Source organism: Bubalus bubalis, chromosome 23 (assembly GCF_019923935.1).
Source record: "Bubalus bubalis isolate 160015118507 breed Murrah chromosome 23, NDDB_SH_1, whole genome shotgun sequence".
NCBI lineage: Eukaryota > Metazoa > Chordata > Mammalia > Artiodactyla > Bovidae > Bubalus > Bubalus bubalis.
This window is the reverse complement of record NC_059179.1, coordinates 26,616,976-26,640,386: the sequence shown is the minus strand read 5'-3', so window position 1 is coordinate 26,640,386 and position 23,411 is coordinate 26,616,976. Positions and strand designations below refer to the sequence as shown.

The window sequence follows — 23,411 nt, the reverse complement described above, 5'->3', positions numbered from 1 at the left end:
TTTTAAAAAATTATAAAATCTGAGTCAGTAAGTTCCAGAAACCTGTCCTGAAAAAAATGTCAGAATTGATTCCAGTTATTTATCACATTTTGAACCTTAAATTAGATCATATATTTCAGGTCTGAAGTCTATATATTTTCTTTCTTTTACACTCATTTCAGTTCAGTTCTGTCGCTTAATTCTGTCTGAATCTTTGTGACCCCATGGACTGCAGAACTCCAGGCTTCCCTGTCCATCACCAACTCCCAGAGCTTACTCAAACTCATGTCCATTGAGTCAGTGATACCATCCAACCATCTCATCCTCTGTCGTCCCCTTCTCCTCCTGCCTTCAATCTTTCCCAGCATCAGAGTCTTTTCAAATGAGTCAGTTCTTCACATCAAATGGCCAAAATATTGGAGTTTCAACATCAGTCCTTCCAATGAAAATTCAGACTTATTTCCTTTAGGATGGACTGGTTGGATCTTCTTGCAGTCCAAGAAATTCTCAAGAGTCTTCTCCAACACCACAGTTCAAGAGCATCAATTCTTCAGCACTCAGCTTTCTTTATGGTTCAGCTCTCACATCCATACATGACTACTGCAAAAACCATAGCTTTGACTAGATGGAAATTTGTTGGCAAAGTACCATCTCTTCTTTTTAATATGCTCTCTAGGTTGGTCATAACTTTTCTTGCAAGGAGCAAGTGTCTTTTAATTTCATGGCTGCAGTCTCCATCTGCAGTGATTTTGGAGCCCCCAAAAATAAAGTCTGTCACTGTTTCCATTGTTTCCCCATCTATTTGCCATGAAGTGATGGGACTGGATGTCATGATCTCAGTTTTCTGAATGCTGAGTTTTAAGCCAACTTTTTCACTCTCCTCATTTAATCAAATATAATTATTTGTATAAGATACCTGTTACCTCTAAAATTTTCTTGCATCCTAGTCTACATCACAATTCACAGCACCTAAGCTGTCATTGCCTGAGCCTCATAGCTGTCACTCTACCTCTAACATCTCTGTAGCCAAAGGCATCGTTCCTTTAGTGCTCAGCAACCCCATCACCATTTCTTCTATAATTAGCTAAAATGTACCATGCAGCCAAGATGATTAGGCAAGAAGAGAACATGGGCTAACTATTAGAAAGGTGACAGTGAAATGATTATTGTATATAGTAAATACTCTAAAACAAATGAGCTAGTATGAAAGCCAGATACAGATAAATACTCTCATAAAATATATATTAGAACAATGCATTGTTCGCTGAAACTACTAATCCTCAGTCTCAGAGCAGAGCTGTGTTCTAAATGCAACTTGGAAGAAGGGCATCAACCAGCTCTACCCTCCACAGGTAGATCAGTGATACCTGGATCTAACAAAGCCTCTCTTGAAAGCTCCAAGGACCTCTTTGTCCTTCACTTATAAACTCAGTCTAAGAGACCATGTGCAAAAGAGGATGCATGCTCTTCCACCCTCTTTAATTTCTCAGTTAGTGAAGCCATATTATGGTAACTGTAACCTAGCATGTGGGTTTCCCAGGTGGTGCCGATGTAAAGAATCTGCCTGCCAATACAGGAGATGCAAGAGACGGTTTCAGTCCCTGGGTCAGGGAGATCCCCTGGTATAGGAAATGGCAACTCACTCCAGTATTCTTGTCTGGAATACAGAGGAGCCTGGAGGGCTACTCTAGTCCATGGAGTTGCAAAAAGTCAGACTGAGCACAGAGGCAACCTAGCATGCAGATGTCATGTGGCTTCTATTTGCATAATAAATTACCTTTTTTCATATGAAGATGTGCATCCAAGGAGATAAAAAGAACTTTTAGCTCCAAATCTAGCATTTTACTTGTTAGAATAAAAATATTCATTGACATATTTTTGTTTTCTTTACACTGTTTTCAAATACAAAGATACAATCTTTCTTAAAGGGCCTATGATATTCCCATTTCCTGAGAGCTAGAAACATGTTAATTGGAAAGTGTATATGTACATTTCTTTTTAATCACTGAGGCTTCAAAAGTCCAAAGATGAGTTGTTCAGCTTAGGCATCTAAATAGAATACATCCACAGGGGCCTATTTGCACTTGTTAAATTTGCTGTGATGCCCAATGTGCCTTTCCTTTAGTTCACTACTGAATAAGGGAAGGAATTATTGATCCTCTGCCGCACTGGATGATATAGAGATTCATTTTAGGGGTTGTTTTGTTACTGCTTTGCAACTTGTAGAATAGTATGCATCAATAGTAAAATTAAGGGGGATGAATGTCACTAAATGTTAAAGAGATTTAAGGTGAAGAATGGGAATACAATAGTCTGAGGATTCAAGGAAGATTATATGTAGAAAGGGAGCTTAAATTGGACCTTGCTAGTTGGAGATCCTTCAGAATTGCAAGGATTTTCACTCAGGAAGATCAGTGCTGCGTGGCATTGGATATAAACTCTTGAATGTGGTTCAAGCTAAATGGTTCATGTATTTTTAAAAAATGGTTTTGTTTTTTATTGTTGTTGCCTACTTTTTCTGTTCATATTTTAATCAAGGTATACAATAATATGCACAAATTTTGAATGTAGAGCGTGGAGTTGTTGTTTAGTTGTGTCCAACTCTTTTGCAACCCCATGGACTATAGCCTGCCAGGCTCCTCTGTGTGTGGGATTTCCCAGGCTGGAAATACTGGAGTGGGTTGCCATTTCCTTCTCCAGTGTTTCTTCCTGACCCAGGGATCAAACTTGCATCTCCTGCATTGGCACACAGAATCTTTATCGCTGAGCCACCAGAAAAGCCCACAGAGCTTGGAAATGTGCGGCAGATACACACACACATATACATGTATACATATACACACACACACATACACATAGCCCTATGTAACTGTCAAATAGATGGAGGATATAGAAATCTCCAGCATTCCATTTTGTTCCCTTGTACCTCTTTCCAACAAATATCCAGCCACCAACCAAATACTATGAATCCTGTTATACAGAATAATTTTGCCTATTCTTCGTCTTTGTACACAAGAGATCACATAATGCATACTCTTTTATCTGTAATCTCCTTCATCCATACAATGCCTATGAGATATGTCCTTGTCATTGAACATAGCTCTAAATTGAACATAGATTGTTCAATCTAGTTACTGTATAATATTTCATTGTATGAATAAAACAAAATTTATTTGTTTTCTAGATGATAGACATTTAGGACTATCTTAAAATGTCTGTAGACATTTTTTTAGTTTGGGTTATTGGAGAAATTGTAATTGTCTTTCAGTGAACTTGTGCTTTAATTATTGGGGGAATTTACTTACTGGTCCCTGGAAAAGGAAATGGCAACCCACTCCAGTATTCTTGTCTGGAGAATCCTATGGACAGAGGAGCCTGGTGGGCTACAGTCCATGGGGTCGCAAAGAGTCAGACATGACTGAGCAACTTCACTTTCACTTTACTTACTGGTGGATTTTCTGGGTCATAAGGTAAGCATATGCTTCGCTTTAATTGAAATTTCCAGTTGTTTTCCAAAAGTGCTATAAAGATTAATTTTCCCAGCAGCAATGAATGTGGTGAGATTTCCGGTGCCCCACATCTTCATCAACAGTACTGTCAGTCTTTTGAAATTCAATGAATTTAGAACCATTCATTCTAAATTTAGAATGAATTTAGAAGGAGATATCATATCTCCTTGGTGGACTGACTTTTCTGTCATTATCAAATACCCATCCAGAATTGTAGTAGTATTTAGTATGTTAATGCTTATATATTAGTATACTGAATAAATTAATGATTAATTAAAAAGTTAGGTAATATGTCTCTTAGTATAACTGCCCAAGTTTTCTTTTGTTAGTATTTGCATAGCTATGGTTTTCAATCCTCTGTTCTGAGTCTTTTATTTGAAATCTTTCTCCTCAATATGTGGTACTGGGAAAATTGGACAGCTATAAGTAAAAGAAATAAACTAGAACAACCTAAAACCACACACAAAAATATAGTCAAAATAGATTAAAGCCCTAAATGTAAGGCTGGATACTAGAAAACTCTTAGATGAAAACACAGACAGAACACTCTATGCCATAAATCGCAGCAATATCTTTTTGATCCACCTCCTAGAGTCATGAGAATAAATACAAAGATTTTTAAATGGGACCTAATTAAACTTAAAAGCTTCTGCATAGCAAAGTATAAATAAAATAAAAAGACAATCCACTGAATGGGAGAAAATATTTGCAAATGAGGCTATTGATAAGAGATTAATCTCCAAAATATACTAACAGCTCATGCAGCTCAATATTAAGCAAATAACCTGATCAAAACTGTGTGGAAGTTCTAAATAGACCTTTCTTCCCTGGTGGCTCAGATGATAAAACCATCTGCCTACAAAGTGGGAGACCCAGGTTCTATCCCTGGGTTAGGAAGATCCCCTGGAGAAGGAAATGGCAACCCATTGAACTATTCTGGCCTGGAGAATCCCATGGACGGAGGAGCCTGGTAGGCTAGAGTTCATGGGGTCACAAAGAGTCGGACATGACTGAGTGACTTCACTTTCTTTTTCTTTCCAAAGAAGACATACAGATAGATAAAAAACACATGAAAAGATGCTCAACATCACTATTAAATAAATACAAATTCAAACTATAATGTGGTATCACCACATACCAGTCAGAATAGCCATCATCACTTTTTTAACTTATTTGTATCATGTGCATTTATGCATATTTTTTCAGATTACTCTGCTTGGGCCCACAATCTATCATCAATTGTGAAAATTTCTAGGCCACCATATTTTCAAGTATTACTTCTATCCCATTTTTTCTCTTCTCACCATCAAGACTCCAAAAGTGCATGTGTTCAATCTTTTCACTGAAGTACATAGGTCTTTACCCTTTTTTCTCTATTTTCCATCCATGTTGTACCACTGCTTCAATCTGGATATTTTGTTCTGGCTTCTTTTCCAATTCATTTACCTTCTCTTTTGCTATATCTATTATGCTATTAAACTAATTTTTATTTAACTTATGGTATTTTTGTAGTCCAAGATTTTCATTTGTTTTCAGAGATCCTAGTTCTTTAGTGAAATTCTTTATCTTACTATCTCTTCTTAAAAATTTAATTCTCATTTATTTATCATTTATATCTGAAATCTCAAGATCTGGGTCTGTTTCTATCATGAAGATGGTTTGATTGTTTTGCTTCTTTTGCTTTATTTTCCTTTTCTTTATTGTGTCTTGGTCCTGTCTCCAGGTATATCTGATGCTCTAGTTTTAAATTGAATTCTGTCCATATGGATAAGAATTTTCAAAGGCCCTGGAGTATCCAGAGATGATCACTTATTGCCCTGTTAGAGACTTAGTGTCAGAGAATATTGCTTTAATCCATTTAGCTTTTCAAATTATTCAGTCTTGGGTCTCATTCTTGGTGAAGGCTGGTCTTTATGGCATTCTGTATTGTTTGGAGTTAGCAGTTTCACTTTCTCAACTGAACCCCTAGGTCCAACTCCCTATTGTTCTCTGCACCAATTTTTGTCCTCCCAGACCTATGAGACTATAAAAAACACAGCTTAATTTTTTAGTTTCTCAGCTTCCACTTTCTGCTGACTTCCACCCCTTTTGTCTCATTAAGATTAGGAATCAGAAAAAGCCCTGAGGAGGAACGTGGTGTCCAATATAAAGCATCCTTCTCCAGGTTTCCCCCTTCGCCAACATTTTGGCCCTGGTAATACCAGTTTCTAACTTTTATATCCCCACTCTGTGAGACTACTGAAAGCTCAGATCATCCAATTTTGATTATCCTCTCAGCCCAGTGATGCTTAAGAATGGTAAATGCCTTAAGAGGAAAAGTGATGAAGCATGTCTGGCTTACCTCATTGTGCTGCCAATCTCTGGGGGGTTCGTGACCCATCAAATCCTGACCCTCTCAGCTGTGTTCTGATGCCTTCAAAGAGTCACATTTTATTTCATTCGGCTTTAATAGTTGTTCACTGTAGAAAAATGTGATAAAAGTACTCTGTGTTAGCTAAAAGCGAAAGTCACTTGTAAGCTTTTTAATTTTGTCAAGCAATCAGGTGTCAGGGCGTTCAACTAGGACAATGGGCCAAAGTGAATGTAACAATTAAACTTTTATTCACTCATCATAACAGTACAAGCAAGAGGCAAAATGAAGCTCTGGCTCCCCAGTGTTCTGTTTATCCTCACAGAACAGCACCAGGAAGGGGTCAGGTGGATGAAGCACAGACAGGGGGAATTGTCTACAGAGGAGCCTGGAACAATGGATCTTTAATGGACTCATAGCCAGAAAGGGTGGGGGCTAGAAATGGAACATTCTGAGTCTAAGTGGAGAAAAATGTCTCAGCTGAGGCTCCTAATAAAGTGATCTTGGCAGAGGTGCCTGGGAAGTACCTCCTCTGAGGCCCTCAGTGAGAGGCCTCTGAAGGGAAGGCTGAGTTTTTAAAAGGAACTCCCTCCAGGAAACATGCATGCACTGGCTGTTCACCAGGCTTGATGTGGCAGAGGCGGCTACTCCCACAAGTCTTGCCAGGCAAATCCTTGTAATTGCCTATGATCCAAGTCTGAAAGATCACACAGAGGCCTATCTGAATTCCTCCATAAGGATAGCGTTCAGTCTATACAGAGTCCCCAGTTCCCTCTATTCTTACTTTCCATTATTTTTGTGCTACTGTTCTTATGTAGTTCAGTGTAGCCTACTGACTAAATACACACCATTTCCTTCTGATTCTTTAGTCCTGTCTCCCTATGCAGAAAATCCTACACATTGGTAACAGAGACTCTGTTCACTTCATCCAAAATCGATTTTTAATGGACATTAAATTTCAAGTTTCTTATATGTGTTTTATACATTTTATATACACACATTGGTATATATAACACTTTGATATATTAGCAAGTTTGATAGATTATTCTCTCAGAGAAATTCTACATATAGACAAGTTTACTCAGTCTGTCTAGTGGAATGCTAGAGAAATAAAGTTTATAAACTTCTAAGTCTATAAGACTTCATTATTGAGTTTTTTTTTTCTTTACTGGTTCCTCTTAGAGGACAAAGTCCCAGAATCAGTTGATTCTGAATGACACTGTTGGAGGTTTTTCAGTTCAAAAGTATAAGTATTTCCTCTTAGCTTCTGTTCACCCCTTAGGGGATTTAGTCAGCCCAGGAATCCAAGTTAGTGTATGTCTTCTACAGTTTAATGCAGCCTCCATTGGTGGTGTGGGATAGCTCATTTTCCAGTCATTACATAAGAAAAAATACCATTTAAATTTTGTAGAATAAATACTACATAGCAGAAATATAGTATATCATTTTATGCAATGAAAACAATCACATCTGCTACTCTGTACAAGAGGAGGACCCCTCCCCCAATCTGCTTTCATTTCTGTTAGTGAATCATCACTGCTTCTGTATCAGATTTCTCATATGTATACAATTTGAGGAAATTATGAGATTTGGAGTTTTTATTCATCATGTAACCTTCAGCTAAACCTCCATGACCTAGCAACTCTCAATTTCTTCCTGTATTTTAACATGTCAATAAAATAAAAATGGCACTCACTTCACCCCCAGCTTCCACTGTGAGCCCACTGTCCAGTTTAATTGTCAGCTGGGATTGTTCTACAGCATTCATCAAAAAGGAGCAGGAAGGGTACAGTCAGCTATAGTGAGGTCTTCAGACTGCAGGTCAGTGTTGGCTGCTGTCACTGCAGCCTTGGTGGAAGCTACAGACATAACTGAACAATATCATGGATGTGGAAGACAAGGGTAAATGTACCGGATCCATACCTTTATCTTAGCCCAACCCTACCCCTGTATTTGATCACTGCTTCTGAGAATGAGTGTTCAATGTTTTGAGACCCTCCACAAACTAAGGAAGAGCACAGAGTAAATATACTAAGATAAACAATGTAAAATTCAAGGTGTGTATGCATACAGTGTCAGGAAAATGTTAGCAAAAGTTTCTTAAAACTTATCCTGGAAGCCTAAAATGAGGATGACTTCTGTGTGACTTATTTCTTATCTTGCTTCAAACCTGAAGTTCAACTTAGTGGAAAGAAAGAGGCTTGGTCTTTCAAGGCTAGTAAGATTATCTTGGTGAGGCTCCTGAGGTCAGAGGGTATTTCTACCATATCAGTCTTTGCTCTTATAGTCCACAATACCTTTCCAGGAATGATCACATAAAAGGAATTTAATATTTCTCTATAAGGGGAGGATTTGGAAATATGCCTCAATCTTTAAGTCCTACTTATAGGCATACAAATGCCATGGAAGAGCCCATCTTTCCTGTGGGTCCAATGCCAAGGACTCCCAAATTATTCTTATGTTTTTCTTGAACACTGAATGACTTCAGGATGTCTTGTCACTTCATCACAATGCAATAGTTGGCTATTCCCGTATTTTCCAGCTTTCTGTGAATGTGTACAGCTCAGCTGTAAATCTCAGGCTATTCTGCATGCTGCTTGTTGAGCAGGCTCATTAATTGTAGCACAAGAGGGTAAGCATTTGCAAATAAAGCATCTGTCCTCTCAAAATCAATTCATGTGTCCAGCGCTTACCAATCTTAGAGTATGTAAACATATGCAGTGCTATGTGAAGCAGACAGGGGCTCCAACAACAGAAGAGTTATTTTTGTGGAACTCTTTTTAACAAGAAATTTCTTGGGGATGTTTTATTTGGCTAAGTATGCATTCCTTTCAAATAAAATCTATGTTTCTAGAAAATAGATACACAAGTTTACAGCCAGATATATTTTCAAAAAAGGAAACACACTCTTCCATGATATACACAGATCATGAAACAAAAATTATTAGCCCTCCAGAAGCTCCCCCCTCATTTCTCCTTCTAGTTACTGTTACTCCTCCCCGTGGATAATCAGAATCCTGACCTTCTAATGCCATAGATTAACTTTCCCTGTTTTTGAAACTGTATATAAATGGAATCATGCCGCATGTCCTGTTTTGCATCTGACTTATTTTGTTCAACACAGTGAGATTCATGTATATTGTTGCTTTAATAATAGCTTATTTATTTTCAATTCAACCCATTTTTTATTAAATGAACATATCACAATTTATCCATTCTATTTTCTTTTTTTTGACATTTGAGTTGCCTTCAGATTGAGGGTTATAAGGTCAATTACTATTTGACAAAGGAGACAAGAATATACAGTGGGGAAAAGGCAGTCTCTTCAGCAAATGGCATTGGGAAAGTTGGACTTCCACATGGAAATCAATGAAGTTAGAACACATCCTCACACCATACACAACAATAAAGTAAAAGCAGCTTAAAGACTTAAACACAAGACCTGACCCACTGTAAAACTCTTAGAAGAGATCAAAGGCAAACATTGTCTGACATAAATCAGAGAATGTTTTCTTAGATCAATCTACGAAGGCAATAGAAATAAAACAATAATAAACACATGGGAGGTAATCAAAGTTACAGGATTTGCATAGTAAAGGAAACCATAAACAAAATGAAAAGACAACCTAAAGAACTGGAGAAAATCCTTACAAACAGTGCAACCAACAGGGGCTTAATCTCCGAAGCACACAAACATCTCATACATCTCACAACCACCAACAGAAAAACAACCCAATCGAACAATGAGTAGAAGACCTAAATAGACAGACCACCAAAGAAGAAATAAAGATGGCCAATAGGAACATGAGAAGATGGTCAAAGTTGTTAATTATTAAAGAAATGCAAATCAAAACTACAATGAGGTACCAATGACCTCACACTGGTCAGACGGCCATCCTTAATGTCTACAAATAGCACATGCTGAAGAGGATGTGGAGAAAAGGGAGCCCTCCTACACTGTTGGTGGGAATGTAAATTGGCATAGCCAGTATGGAAAACAGTATAGAAGTTCCTTAGAACACTAAAAATAGAATCACCATATAATCCAACAATCCCACTCCTGTGCGTATATCCAGACAAAACTCAAATCCAAAAAGATACATGCACTCATACGTTCATAGCCGCACTATTCACAATTGCCAAGACATGGCAACAACCTAAAGTCCACCAAAAGATGAATGGATAAAGAAGATGTGGTATATATATAAACATTTTTTTGTAAACTTGCATATTCTTATTTTGGGGCTGTATACTCCTTCAAAGGAAAATGACACTCCCAGTTGCCTTGCGTCTTCACTAATGCTTACTATCATCTGCTTACATTTTACTGATTCAGGTAGGTAATGCAGTTCTAATGCATTGTGGTGCTAATATGCACTTACCTAATGACTAGTGAATCTGAGAACGTTTTCAATGTATTTTGGTCATTTGGATATCTTTATTTGTGAAGTGTCTCTTTGAGCTGGTTGCTCATTTTTATTGGTCTCTTTTCCTGTGTCTTATTGATTTGTGTAGTTCTTTTGATATGTTGGCAAATCTTTTCCTGCATCAATCCCATCCTATGACTTACTATGGTATATTTTTGATTAACACAATTTCTTATTTAAACTAATGCCCCATCCCCATGCACTCTGTCTGGTAAAGAACTACATGTCAATCACAAGCCCTCAGTTTAGTCGTTCAGTCACGTCTGACTCTTTGCAGCCTTGTGGACTGCAGCATGTCAGGCATCCCTGTCCATCATCAACTCCTGGAGCTTTCTCAGACTCATGTCCATTGAGTCAATGATGCCATTCAACCATCTCATCTCCTGTCATCCCCTTCTCTTCCTGACTTCAATCTTTCCCAGAAACAGGGTCTTTTTCAATGAGTCAGTTCTTCACATCAGGTGGCCAAAGTATTGGAGTTTCAGCTTCAGTATCTGTCCTTCCAATGAATATTCAGTACTGACTTCCTTTATGATTGACTTGTTTGATCTCCTTGCAGTGCAAGGGGCTCTCAAGAGTCTTCACCAGCACCACAGTTCAAAAGCATCAATTCAAAATCACAAGCTGTGCCTCATCTTTAAAATTCTTCCTGAACAAATGTGTTTTTCCCCTCTCCTAAAAGTTTTTGCTATATGATTATGCTTATATAAGCTTTTGCTATATTGTTAAACAATAATAATAATAACAGCAATAATATTAAGTAACAAAAATGCTGATTCTTTACCACATGACAGGGACTATCTTAAGTACTTTACAGGTAATACCTCACTCAGTCCTTCCCAAAAGATCACAGAAGAGACACCCCATCCTCTTGACTTATGACTAAACAGAGGCACAAAAGCATGGGCAGTGTTTAGAGGACACAAGTATCATTTTCAGAATGTAGCCTAAAGAAAGTATGTTGCACTCAAACTCTCTTTTCCCACATCTTCATTGATAGGTTAAAGGGAGTAGGCAGAAAACAAGAGGCAAAGTCCCGTCAAAAATAAAACTATTCTTGAAGATTGGTGAGCATGTATCTCTGGCAGCATGTCTAGCTGACATGCACAGGTTCACCCTAAACATCTTTATTGTATTTGTTCCGTTACCTTTTATGTCTCTTAAATTGTAATCTTAAGTCTCTTCAGTTTCTATTCCCACAGGCTCTAAAGGCACAAAAATCAGTCTGTGTGTCTTTTCATTGACTGTACTAGTCACAAAGTGTGGTGCATGTCTTTTGGGATTTCTGTCTGGCACAAGCTCCCTAATTTGAGAAGTTCCTTTCCAAATAAGGGATCCTCTTCACCATGTTTGCATTCTCTGCATGGTCTGTGTCCTAGCCATGGACAAATGAAGAATAGGCACTCACCCAATACAGGCAATATGATTTATCCAAAGTATTTAGAAGCAGGATTCAGAGGTTTTGAACAGTGTGGGCAGGCTCTACAATTGGAAGCAGTATGAAATCAGAATGAGAGTGACCATATTCGGAATATTCATGCCAAGCAAAGAAAGTCTGTCTAGAGAAAACAAATATGACGTGCTCACACTGAAATCAGAGGTGAGAGGCTATGCAGCTTTAAAAGAAAGTGAAAAGGTAACCCTTGCCCCTAACATTTAATTTGTTGATTCAATTTCTCATGACTTGATGTTTACTAATTTACCCCTGGATTATTTGAACTACTCCCCAGATTCTTTCAATATATTCTCTCTCCACTTTTTTGGTATCGTCAATCTGATGCATTTCTGTTACTTGCAGCCAAAGAATCTTAACAAACACATCACAAGACCATTCTTGAGAGATCAGAAGTAGTCCCTCTCTCACTTCAGAGACCTCCCAAAGGCTGTTCCTTAGCAAAGCCATGGAGGAGAAGAGAAGGAATTCCACTTGGAATTCTGGCATTTTAGTCCTTCTCCTTTCTTTCACTTTCAGTTTGTTCCTTTGAAATATACTCAGTGACTCATGCTTCAAGTTCAAACATTAATACTGTTTGGAAATGTACATTTGAAAACAGGCATTTGTAGAAGACTTCAATTAATACAGAGAAATAAATCACTATTAATATAATCAATATAGTAATGCTGTCTCATTTATATAGAATGTTTATAAGCATATTCATCATCTCAAGTAGTTCATAGAGCAATTCTGACATGACTATATTTCTCACCCTTTAAAAAATTTTTGCTTCCAGTGTTGGCTTTTTGTTTTGTTTTAAACAATACTGAGTTGGGATTTTTTTTTTTTTTTTTTTTTGGCTGTGCTGGATCTTCCTTGCTACATGTAGGCTTTCTCTTTGTGGCATGCAGGTTTCTCATTGTGGTAGCTTCACTTGTTGTGGAGCACAGGTTCTAGGGCTCTCTGGCTTCAGAAGTTGTGGTGTGTGAGCTCAGGGGTTGCAGTGCAAGGGATCCAGAGGTAGCACAGGGGTTTAGTTGCCCCAAGCCATGTGGGATCTTTCTGGACCAGGGATGGAACCAGTGTCCCCTGTATTATATGGTGGATTCTAAACCACTGGACCACCAGGGTAGCCCCAGTTAGTTTTATGGTCCAGAACACAGAATTGGTCTATGGTCTCTCCCACACCACCATAAGACCAGACTGTGAACAGCCCCAAGTACTATCCCCATTTAACATAAGAACATCGATGCACAGAGAAAAATCATGACTTGCCTAGATATATACTTAGAAAACCAGCTAAAACAGAATCACTAACTCAGCCACTTGGCCACAGTGCTGTTTTAGAGAAAGCCATCCTGGCATATTCAGTATATTGCCCACTGTGCATCTTATGTTTACCAACTTTAGACCTTGAATGAGTATTTGCTAGCATGTGATACACCCTGCACCCAGACCTGGACATGCTGTCTTAGACAAGTTTTGTGCAAATATACAAATTCAGTCACCACAAGGTCCCATTGCAGAGGATCTAGCGGTCACAACATTTCAAAATATCTCTTTTGCTGCCTTGCTGACACTTGTACTCTTTGTCACTAATGGACACTAGAATTTGTCACCTTGTTGAATTGCTTCCTTGGTGAAACAGGTATTTTGTGTGTAAGGTGAGAGGACATAGGACAGGAATCAGTACAAAGAGCACTGGGCTGGAATCCTGGGTGTTACCACTTCTGATATTTCCTAACCAAGTGGTTGGAATAAGTTGCTTTTGAGGAGTTTCAGACTTCATCACCCACAGGTGTGATGGATCATGATGGGCCACTATACATGGCTCAGGGATGTAGTTCTTCAGGGTCAATGCCTCTATGAAAATGTTGCTTTCTCTAGCTATTGCAATGATCTCTCCTCATTCTGAATTTCTGAAAAGAATAATTGTTCAGAACTCAATTCCAGATCAGCTTCCTCTAAATGGGCACTTGTGGTATAATATTTAGGAAAAAATTGGTTGATATTGAAAAAACTGTGTGTGCATTGCAAATGTATGTTTTCCTCTCATGCAAGTAAAAGCTGAAAAAACTGCATTTACTTACTGCACAACTTATCAGGGGCTTTCATGTATTAACACATAGCATGGATTTCCCAAAGAAGGGTATAATATTAGGTGTTTACTAACCACTGGCATTGAGAGAGGGCAGGAATGGCATCTCTTATGATTTCCTAGAATATCATTCCTTAAAACATTTGGAAATTCCATTTAAGCACCCCCTTTGCCCTCAAATTACCTTTTTTTGTATTTAGTCATATAACGTGAACACTTTAGGAAAATAATCAAAGTTACCCAAACCTTTAGTAGTCTTTGATATGTGAGATTTCTAGGAAAAACAATCACAGAATTGAAGGACTTAACAGGACTCTTAGAGAACCATTTCCTTCATGTTTACTCTGATGGATTGTGGAATGACATACCAAGCCTAGAAATGGTAAGCAACTTAGCCAAACTTATTCAGGTAGCTAGTCACTGAATAAGGATGAGAACCCAGCTCACTACTGGCAGCTCATCCATCCACCACCTCTTAGAACAGCTCACACTGCATTGTCAGGAAAGGAACTGCCTTCTGGGGCAAAGATCCTGTAAAAACCTCCAGAACATATGCCACATAGTCAGGGGAACTGAACCAGAAATGAACCGGGTCATCCTCTCTCCTCTTCCAGGAAGAAGAGAAAGTTTTACTGCTTTTACTCACAGGTATCAACAAGCTAAACTTATGACTGACAAATTAAATTTGATTTGTACTTCAAGACTATAAAGCGCTTGAACAAAACAGTTATTGCTAAGTGGTAAAAGGGGGAAAGTAAGGAAGACCACTCAGATTCATAATTCTCAAAAAAAAAAAAAAAAAAAAAAAAAAAAGCAGTAGGGTCCACAAAGTTTCAGGAAGAAAGGCTGACATGAATTGAGTGTTTGAGGAGTAGAAAGAGGGTAACCACGAAGTTTCTCAATGAAAACAAGAAATCAGATGGTGGATATTCTCATGGACATATAGTGTAGTGACTGATGACTAAATGAAAAACACCTTTTTAAATACACTACCTTATTAATTCTCATAATACCACTGTGTTATAGATCACAGTGTGACTCCCTGTGACAGCCTCACATGACAGAATGTTAGAAAGGCAAATTTTTGCCCCCTACTCTGGTATTTCTAAATCAGAAACTCAGCAATTGCCTGGTGCACTTGACCCAAGCTCTCCAGGTGATTCCCACACATGCTGAAGTATAGAGTATCAGTGCCTTGTATCTATCCTAAAGACAGGAAATCTGAAGAAGAGGAAAGTTATATAACATACCCCAGAGTTACTCAGCTTGCATGTGGTGCCTAAAACATCTGGACTCAGACCTTTCTTCTAAAACCCATACTTTCACCATTACTATTCAACATAGTTTTGGAAGTTTTGGCCACAGCAATCAGAGCAGAAAAAGAAATAAAAGGAATCGAAATTGGAAAAGAAGAAGTAAAACTCTCACTATTTGCAGATGACATGATCCTCTACATAGAAAACCCTAAAGACTCCACCAGAAAATTACTAGAACTAATCATTGACTATAGTAAAGTTGCAGGATATAAAATCAACACACAGAAATCCCTTGCATTCATATACACTAATAATGAGAAAACAGAAAGAGAAATTAAGGAAACAATTCCATTCCCGTTGCAACAGAAAGAATAAAATACTTAGGAATATATCTACCTAAAGAAACTAAAGACCTATATATAGAAAACTATAAAACACTGGTGAAAGAAATCAAAGAGGACACTAATAGATGGAGAAATATACCATGTTCATGGATTGGAAGAATCAATATAGTGAAAATGAGTATACTACCCAAAGCAATTTATAGATTCAATGCAATCCCTATCAAGCTACCAATGGTATTCTTCACAGAGCTAGAACAAATAATTGCACAATTTGTATGGAAATACAAAAAACCTCGAATAGCCAAAGCTATCTTGAGAAAGAAGAATGGAACTGGAGGAATCAACCTGCCTGACTTCAGGCTCTACTACAAAGCCACAGTTATCAAGACAGTATGGTACTGGCACAAAGACTGAAATATAGATCAATGGAACAAAATAGAAAGCCCAGAGATAAATCCACGCACCTATGGACACCTTATCTTTGACAAAGGAGGCAAGAACATACAATGGATTAAAGACAATCTCTTTAACAAGTGGTGCTGGGAAATCTGGCCAACCACTTGTAAAAGAATGAAACTAGAACACTTTCTAACACCATACACAAAAATAAACTCAAAATGGATTAAAGATCTCAATGTAAGACCAGAAACTACAAAACTCCTAGAGGAGAACATAGGCAAAACACTCTCCGACATACATCACAGCAGGATCCTCTATGACCCACCTCCCAGAATATTGGAAATAAAAGCAAAAATAAACAAATGGGACCTAATTAAACTTAAAAGCTTCTGCACATCAAAGGAAACTATTAGCAAGGTGAAAAGGCAGGCTTCAGAATGGGAGAAAATAATAGCAAATGAAGCAACTGACAAACAACTAATCTCAAAAATATACAAGCAACTCCTACAGCTCAACTCCAGAAAAATAAATGACCCAATCAAAAAATGGGCCAAAGAACTAAATAGACATTTCTCCTAAGAAGACATACAGATGGCTAACAAACACATGAAAAGATGCTCAACATCACTCATTATCAGAGAAATGCAAATCAAAACCACTATGAGGTACCATTTCACGCCAGTCAGAATGGCTGTGATCCAAAAGTCTACAAGTAATAAATGCTGGAGAGGGTGCAGAGAAAAAGGAACCCTCTTACACTGTTGGTGGGAATGCAAACTAGTACAGCCACTATGGAGAACAGTGTGGACATTCCTTAAAAAACTGGAAATAGAACTGCCTTATGATTCAGCAATCCCACTGCTGGGCATACACACTGAGGAAACCAGAAGGGAAAGAGACACGTGTACTCCAATGTTCATCGCAGCACTGTTTATAATAGCCAGGACATGGAAGCAACCTAGATGTCCATCAGCAGATGAATGGATAAGAAAGCTGTGGTACATATACACAATGGAGTACTACTCAGCCATTAAAAAGAACACATTTGAATCAGTTCTAATGAGGTGGATGAAACTGGAGCCTATTATACAGAGTGAAGTAAGCCAGAAAGAAAAACACCAATACAGTATACTAACGCATATATATGGAATTTAGAAAGATGGTAACAATAACCCTGTGTACGAGACAGCAAAAGAGACACTGATGTATAGAACAGTCTTATGGACTCTGTGGGAGAGGGAGAGGGTGGGGAGATTTGGGAGAATGGCATTGAAACATGTGTAATATCATGTATGAAACGAGTTGCCAGTCCAGGTTCAATGCACGATACTGGGTGCTTGGGGCTGGTGCACTGGGACGACCCAGAGGGATGGTGTAGGGAGGGAAGAGGGAGGAGGGTTCAGGATGGGGAGCACATGTATACCTGTGGCGGATTCGTTTTGATGTTTGGCAAAACTAATACAGTGTTTCAGGTTTAAAAATAAAAAAAAAATAAAATAAAATAAAACCCATACTCTGAATCAATATAATCTGTAAGGAACACAACCAGTACACTCTCTCATCCTTCTCTGGTAGAGTGCAGTTTTGGTTCATGATTCTCGCTTTCATGGATATTTGGATCATAAGCAAACAAGGAATTAGGATGGAAACTGAACTATCACAGGAGGAAGGAAACGGAACAAGGGAAAGAAGATAATAAAGATGTCCTACAAGGCCACAGAAAGAGACAGCAGCAGAATCTGTTCACCTTCATGTAAACAGCTCATCAAGAGGGAGGCGATCAGCAAGGCAATTGGGGTGAAAATCCTGAAAAATGCCCCAGTCTCTTCCTGCCAGGTTCATGAACTGCTTTGGCAGGCAAACAACAGCGCATTATATGTAATTGCTGGTTTGCTCTACCTTGTCTGCCTTTTATTTTCACAAGGAATCCTTGTTATTTAGTGGAATTCGCAGAGGAATCCATTACAGGCTGGCTACAAAGACTGCACAGTATTTATTCCTGTAATAAAAAGTCTAATTTTGCAATAACATGATGATCTTTGGAAAGCGCTGGCTGATGGAATCCAAGTCTGGCAAAATTAGCCTCTTTTGGTGCTGTTTATTATTATGGCACTTGTGAGAAGGGAGCAGAGGAGGAACTTGCATGCCAATAAAGCACTTTTACAAAACAAAACAAATTCTCATTCACAGAATCCTAAAAATGAGGGTGGGGTCGGGGGTGGGGAGGTGGTAGGGTGAGGGGGATGGCCATCAGGCTGAGAGCACAGAAGCAGCAAGGGGGTGGGCTTGTAGTTAACGTGGGCTGAGGCTCAGTGCATTCAAAAGCAGCGATGTGTCCTTGGCAGAGGTACTGAGCAGTTTGCCACCTGGTCCTAGGCCTCTCCTCCCGAGCCACAGGCAGGTGCCTGGCCACATTACTACGCCTGTGATCTCTCAGCCTGCTCTGTGACTGAGGCAAAACCAACCCTCCTTTAGTGATACATAAGCAAATTAGGTCTCAGTATGGAAAATGTATTATCCCAGAGTTTATCTCCTACAATGACTCAGTTTACAGGTAGCTGACAGGCTCTCAAAGACACCACCATCATGTTAAATCAGGACTCTTGGGTGTCTTTTCCTTTCCTTTCCCCATGCCTGCATGGAAGAACATTGTTTTACACATCACCATTTATCCATAGTACAGTGTTATAGCAAGCTACCTAGAGCACATTAAAGTTGTACTATAGACCCAGAATACCTCATTTCATCAGTCTAAATTCCCTGGTATTAATTGATTAGGATAGCAGGTGCTTCTTTCTTGATCTGAAAGATGTTCTTAAATTAAAATTCTTAGTCTGACAAAAAAACAGTTGTATACCTCTTTCCTAAAATCTGCCACCTCTAGACTGAAGACAACTTATTTTTCTCCTCCTATCCAAGCCTCCAGAGGCATTATGTACAAACGGGCTTGCCTTGTTTCTTAAATAATGGCTTTGGTGCTGGAAGAATTTAGTAAGTGTGCTGCAAAACCTTTGTTCTGATTACATGAACAGGAAATGGATCTGTTGTGACTGCATCAAAAAATAACACTCCAATTAACCCTGAGATTCCAGGAGCTGTGAGAAGCAGCTTCATGTGATAAATTCCCACTGAAACACAAACTCCACTTGCTATCAATATGCGTGGGCATTCTTAATATAAACCAGAAATGACTAACTACTCCCCAACTAGAAAGAGCAAACATTATAAAACACCTAAACTGCTAATTAAAACATATATCAAAATAAAAAATCAGCTTACCTCTTCTTTACTTTCTTACACATACCTACCATAGCACCCAATCTTAGAAAGTAACAGTTATTAACATTTCATAGACCCTTATTTGGTGAAAATACATAGTACAGCCTTATGATTTAGTATGACTAAATATTAGTTCACCATGTAAAATTCTGAAATGGGTAAACTCAAATTATCTTAGATTTTATCCATCAACATGAAAATGAATGACTGATACTTAATTTATATTTATCAGTTCAGTTCAGTAGCTCAGTCATGTCTGACTCTTTGCCATGCCATGAACCACAGCATGCCAGGCCTCCCTGTCCATCACCAACTCCCAGAGTCCACCCAATCCCATGTCCATTCAGTCGGTGATGCCATCCAACCATCTCATCCTCTGTCATCCCCTTCTCCTCCTGCCCTCAATCTTTCCCAGCAGCAGGGTATTTTCAAAGAGTCAGCTCTTCACATCAAGTGGCCAAAGTATTGGACTTTCAGCTGTACCATCAGTCCTTCCAATGAACACCCAGGACTGATCTCCTTTAGGATGGACTGGTTGGATCTTCTTGCAGTCCAAGGGACTCTCAAGAGTCTTCTTCAACACCACAGTTCAAAAACATCAATTCTTCGGTGCTCAGCTGTCTTTATAGTCAACTCTCACATCCATACATGACCACTGGGAAAACCATAGCCTTGACTAGATGGACAGTTGTTGACAAAGTAATGTCTCTGCTTTTTAATATGCTGTCTAGGTTGGTCATAACTTCGTTTCTAAGGAGTAAGCATCTTTTAATTTCATGGCTGCAGTACCATCTGCAGTGATTTTGGACCCCCGCAAAAATAAAATCTGTCACTGTTTCCCCATCTATATGCCATGAATTGATGGGACCAGATGCCATGATCTTAGTTTTCCTGAATGTTGAGCTTTAATCCAACTTTTTCACTCTGCTCTTCACTTTCATCAAGAAGTTCTTTAGTTCTTCTTTGCTTTCTGCCATAAGAGTGGTGTCACCTATATATATGACATTATTGATATTTCTCCCAGCAACCTTGATTCCAGCTTGTGCTTCATCCAGCCCAGCGTTTCTCATGATGTACTCTGCATATAAGTTAAATAAGCAGGATGACAACATACAGCTTTTCTTATTCACATACTATTGCTTCCTTCCTCCCCAGCCTTGGCTTTAACTCTTTCCATCACTTTGACCTTCCCTACTGCCTTTCATGGAACACGATTGCCTTCAGTAAGATGTTAGAGATAAAAAGGATATATTGATTTCCTAAATTCTTTTCAGATCCCTTGCATATTGTCAGGTCTGTGGACCCTGTGTAAGTGCTTATAATAGCACAGTCATGAAGGAAGGAAACCCAAATGTTGTGTTTTAGAACAACCTTTCTGCCATCTCTTGGAAGCATCCATTCTGCATCTGAAGCCATTTAATGGAAAAGACACACAAAGGAACATGATGTATTAGTTACTTGATAACTAATGTCCTTTTAAGGCTTCCAACTCTACCTCACTGCGTACACATACTAATACACATGCACTCCCATACACACAGAGTAAAATACCTTAGAATGATAAAAAAAAATTGCTAACTTGTTATTCACATTATTGAAATTATACTTGTTTATATTTCCTACAGATTCCAGATATTCTGTAAGAGATCATGATCCAAGAATTTTTTAAAACCTCTATTTAGAGAAGCTATAAACATCACAGAGTAGCTTCGTCATTTCTCTAATTAGGAAGGATTAAAGCAAAAGTGGTCATAAAGATGAATGCAAGTCTTGATGCAAACAACTGATTCAGAAAAGGGGGAATTTTTCAACTACATGAATCTTCCTGGACAAGATTAAGAAATTTGTCATTTCCTTAAGGCTGGAAGAAATTCAGTGGTGAATAAATAAACACTCTGGTAATGCTTTTTGTGACTCTGCTCTAATGTAACCACAACAGAAAGCTATTTAAGAGAGCATAAACTTTTAAAGTCATTGTGCTCTTCTATTTCCCATATCCTTGTTCTGCAACAGCAGTGCTCTTTAACTGTTCATCCTGCCACCTACACAGTAACTTATTCATGTGTAAAGGTTAAACCTGCATAATTATGGCAGAAATGCATAAAAGCTACACAGACTGATGTGTTCAGCACATAATATTGGAGGGAGAAAAGGACGGTTTTCACATATGGAGCAAGAACTAGAGATAGTGACAGAGACAGAGAAAGACTCTGCATTAGATGGAACTGACTCTATAAAAAATATAAGTTTATGGTTCTGCATCTGTTAATGGCTAGGTACCAGCTAGACAAATCCATACTTGGGACAGGAAGGAAGTTTTCTTCCCAGCTATTCAAACACCACCCCTCTAAGGACAACTCATGATAACATCTATGATACTTTTAACTCACACAATGTATGCCATTCATAGGAAAGATTGATGCTGATGATTTTGCTTAGAATTCTGTTTTATGAAAGGCATTCATTCAGACTCACAGGAAGCACAAAATAAATGGTAGCTGAATGAAATAAAATTTATCTGGTGAATAATTATGTTCAAGGTGTAAAGTTGCATGGGTTTAAACTAAAAACATACATTTGGGGAGAGTTCCTTAAACTTTATTAAATTCTGTAAAAGTGGCATTGCCAATGAATTGGGAATTGGCCCTGAAAGATGTAACTTCCCAGAAAGGGAATATAGATCAGTCAGTAGTTGAAAACCATTTGTAGAGCAGAAATTTCAATTGCTAGGATCACATTCTTACAAATAAATAGGAAATCAGTGTCTTGAATATAACATATGCCTTGTAGCTTAAAGAAGATTCTGATGAGAGGCTAGGTGTTTATATTATTCATCCTTACATAAGATTCTGTTTGCTTTTTAAAAAGTCTTTAATGGCATAACCGCAATGGCACCCCACTCCAGTACTTTTGCCTAGAAAATCCCATGAATGGAGGAGCCTGGTAGGCTGCAGTCCATGAGGTCGCTAGAGTCGGACACGACTGAGCGACTTCACTTTCAATTTTCACTTTCATGCACTGGAGAAGGAAATGGCAACCCACTCCAGTGTTCTTGCCTGGAGAATCCCAGGGATGGGAAGTTTGGTGGGCTACCATTTATGGGGTCACACAGAGTCAGACACGACTGAAGCGATGCAGCAGCAGCAATTTCTATAACTATGATCCTAGCAGCACCAACATATTTCATGAATAGATGACTATTCTCTTTATAGAAACTGGATGATAACTCTCAACACTTTGGTATGACATTCACTGATTTCTTAGAGCTGGTTCAAATTGAGAGAGAAAGGAAGGGTAAGAACCTATAACCTGAAGATATGTGTTAGGGTTACAAGAGAATTACAGTTTATTTAATATACTATGCCTATATTATGTCTGATACCAAATAAACTCTCAGTGAAAGCCTAATTTTGCAAGTAAGGAAATTGATGCTCACAAAAGAATCAAGTAGGGTTACAAGAGAAATACAGTTTATTTAATATACTATGCCTATATTATGTCTGATACCAAATAAACTCTCAGTTAAAGCCTAATTTTTCAAGTAAGGAAATTGATGCTCACAAAAGAATCAAGTCTAGGCCTAAACCCCACTTCTGACTCTTTGTTCAAAACGTATTTCCATGTTTATTTTTGAACTGGAAAATTGCAATCAGAGTCAGTAGTGTCCATAAGATTTGGAGGCAAAATTGTCAAGATTCTTGGTCAGTAGGCATGTTTGTAAGCCCAATGCTCAGTCAATCTCCTTGTAGAAGTTTTGGGCCACTTCTGTAATTAGAATTATAGGCCTACCTATACACAGAGACATCATGGGCTTAGGAATACCTTTAGAATATTTCCTCATTTATGCAGCATTCACAAAAGCTTGAATGTATGGACTTAAATGAGGAAAAGTTAATGTTGATGAAGATGCTAATAATGAAACATATGTTTCAGCCACCGTGTTAAGCACATAGTCATCACACCACCTCTATTATAACTTCTCATTTACAATGGAAACCAAGATGTAGAAAGGTTAAGTAAGTGCATGTTAGGATACAGCTCTAAATCCAGATATGAGTCATTTATATGGCCTACACCATTAGAAAATATTGCTACTCCAGGGGGGAAAACAGAGAGACAGTCCTTATCCTCAAGTCCAGCTGACTCAATGGAAATATCCTCAGAAATCCTCCTCCTGATGCTCTTTCTCCCAAAGACATGTTCTTATTTATCAATAAGTTTTCTTGAAAGCCAGAGAGTGTAATATTGTTCTTATTAAGCGAGGAAACAGGAAGGAAAAAAAGAACATGATTAGGGTCATTGATGAGGTATCCATTGAATTACCCAAATTCCCAT

At 38.3% G+C, this 23,411-nt stretch overlaps 1 long non-coding RNA gene across 1 annotated transcript in view; it reads right to left on the bottom strand.

Moving 5' to 3' along the window:
- LOC123465306 overlaps nucleotides 1-23,411 on the bottom strand; it is a 285,430-nt gene that overhangs the window by 167,810 nt on the left and 94,209 nt on the right. Inside the window, exon 2 of the long non-coding RNA XR_006640513.1 lies at nucleotides 5,830-5,947. This is a non-coding gene — a long non-coding RNA (uncharacterized LOC123465306). The remainder of the gene's footprint in view (nucleotides 1-5,829; nucleotides 5,948-23,411) is intronic.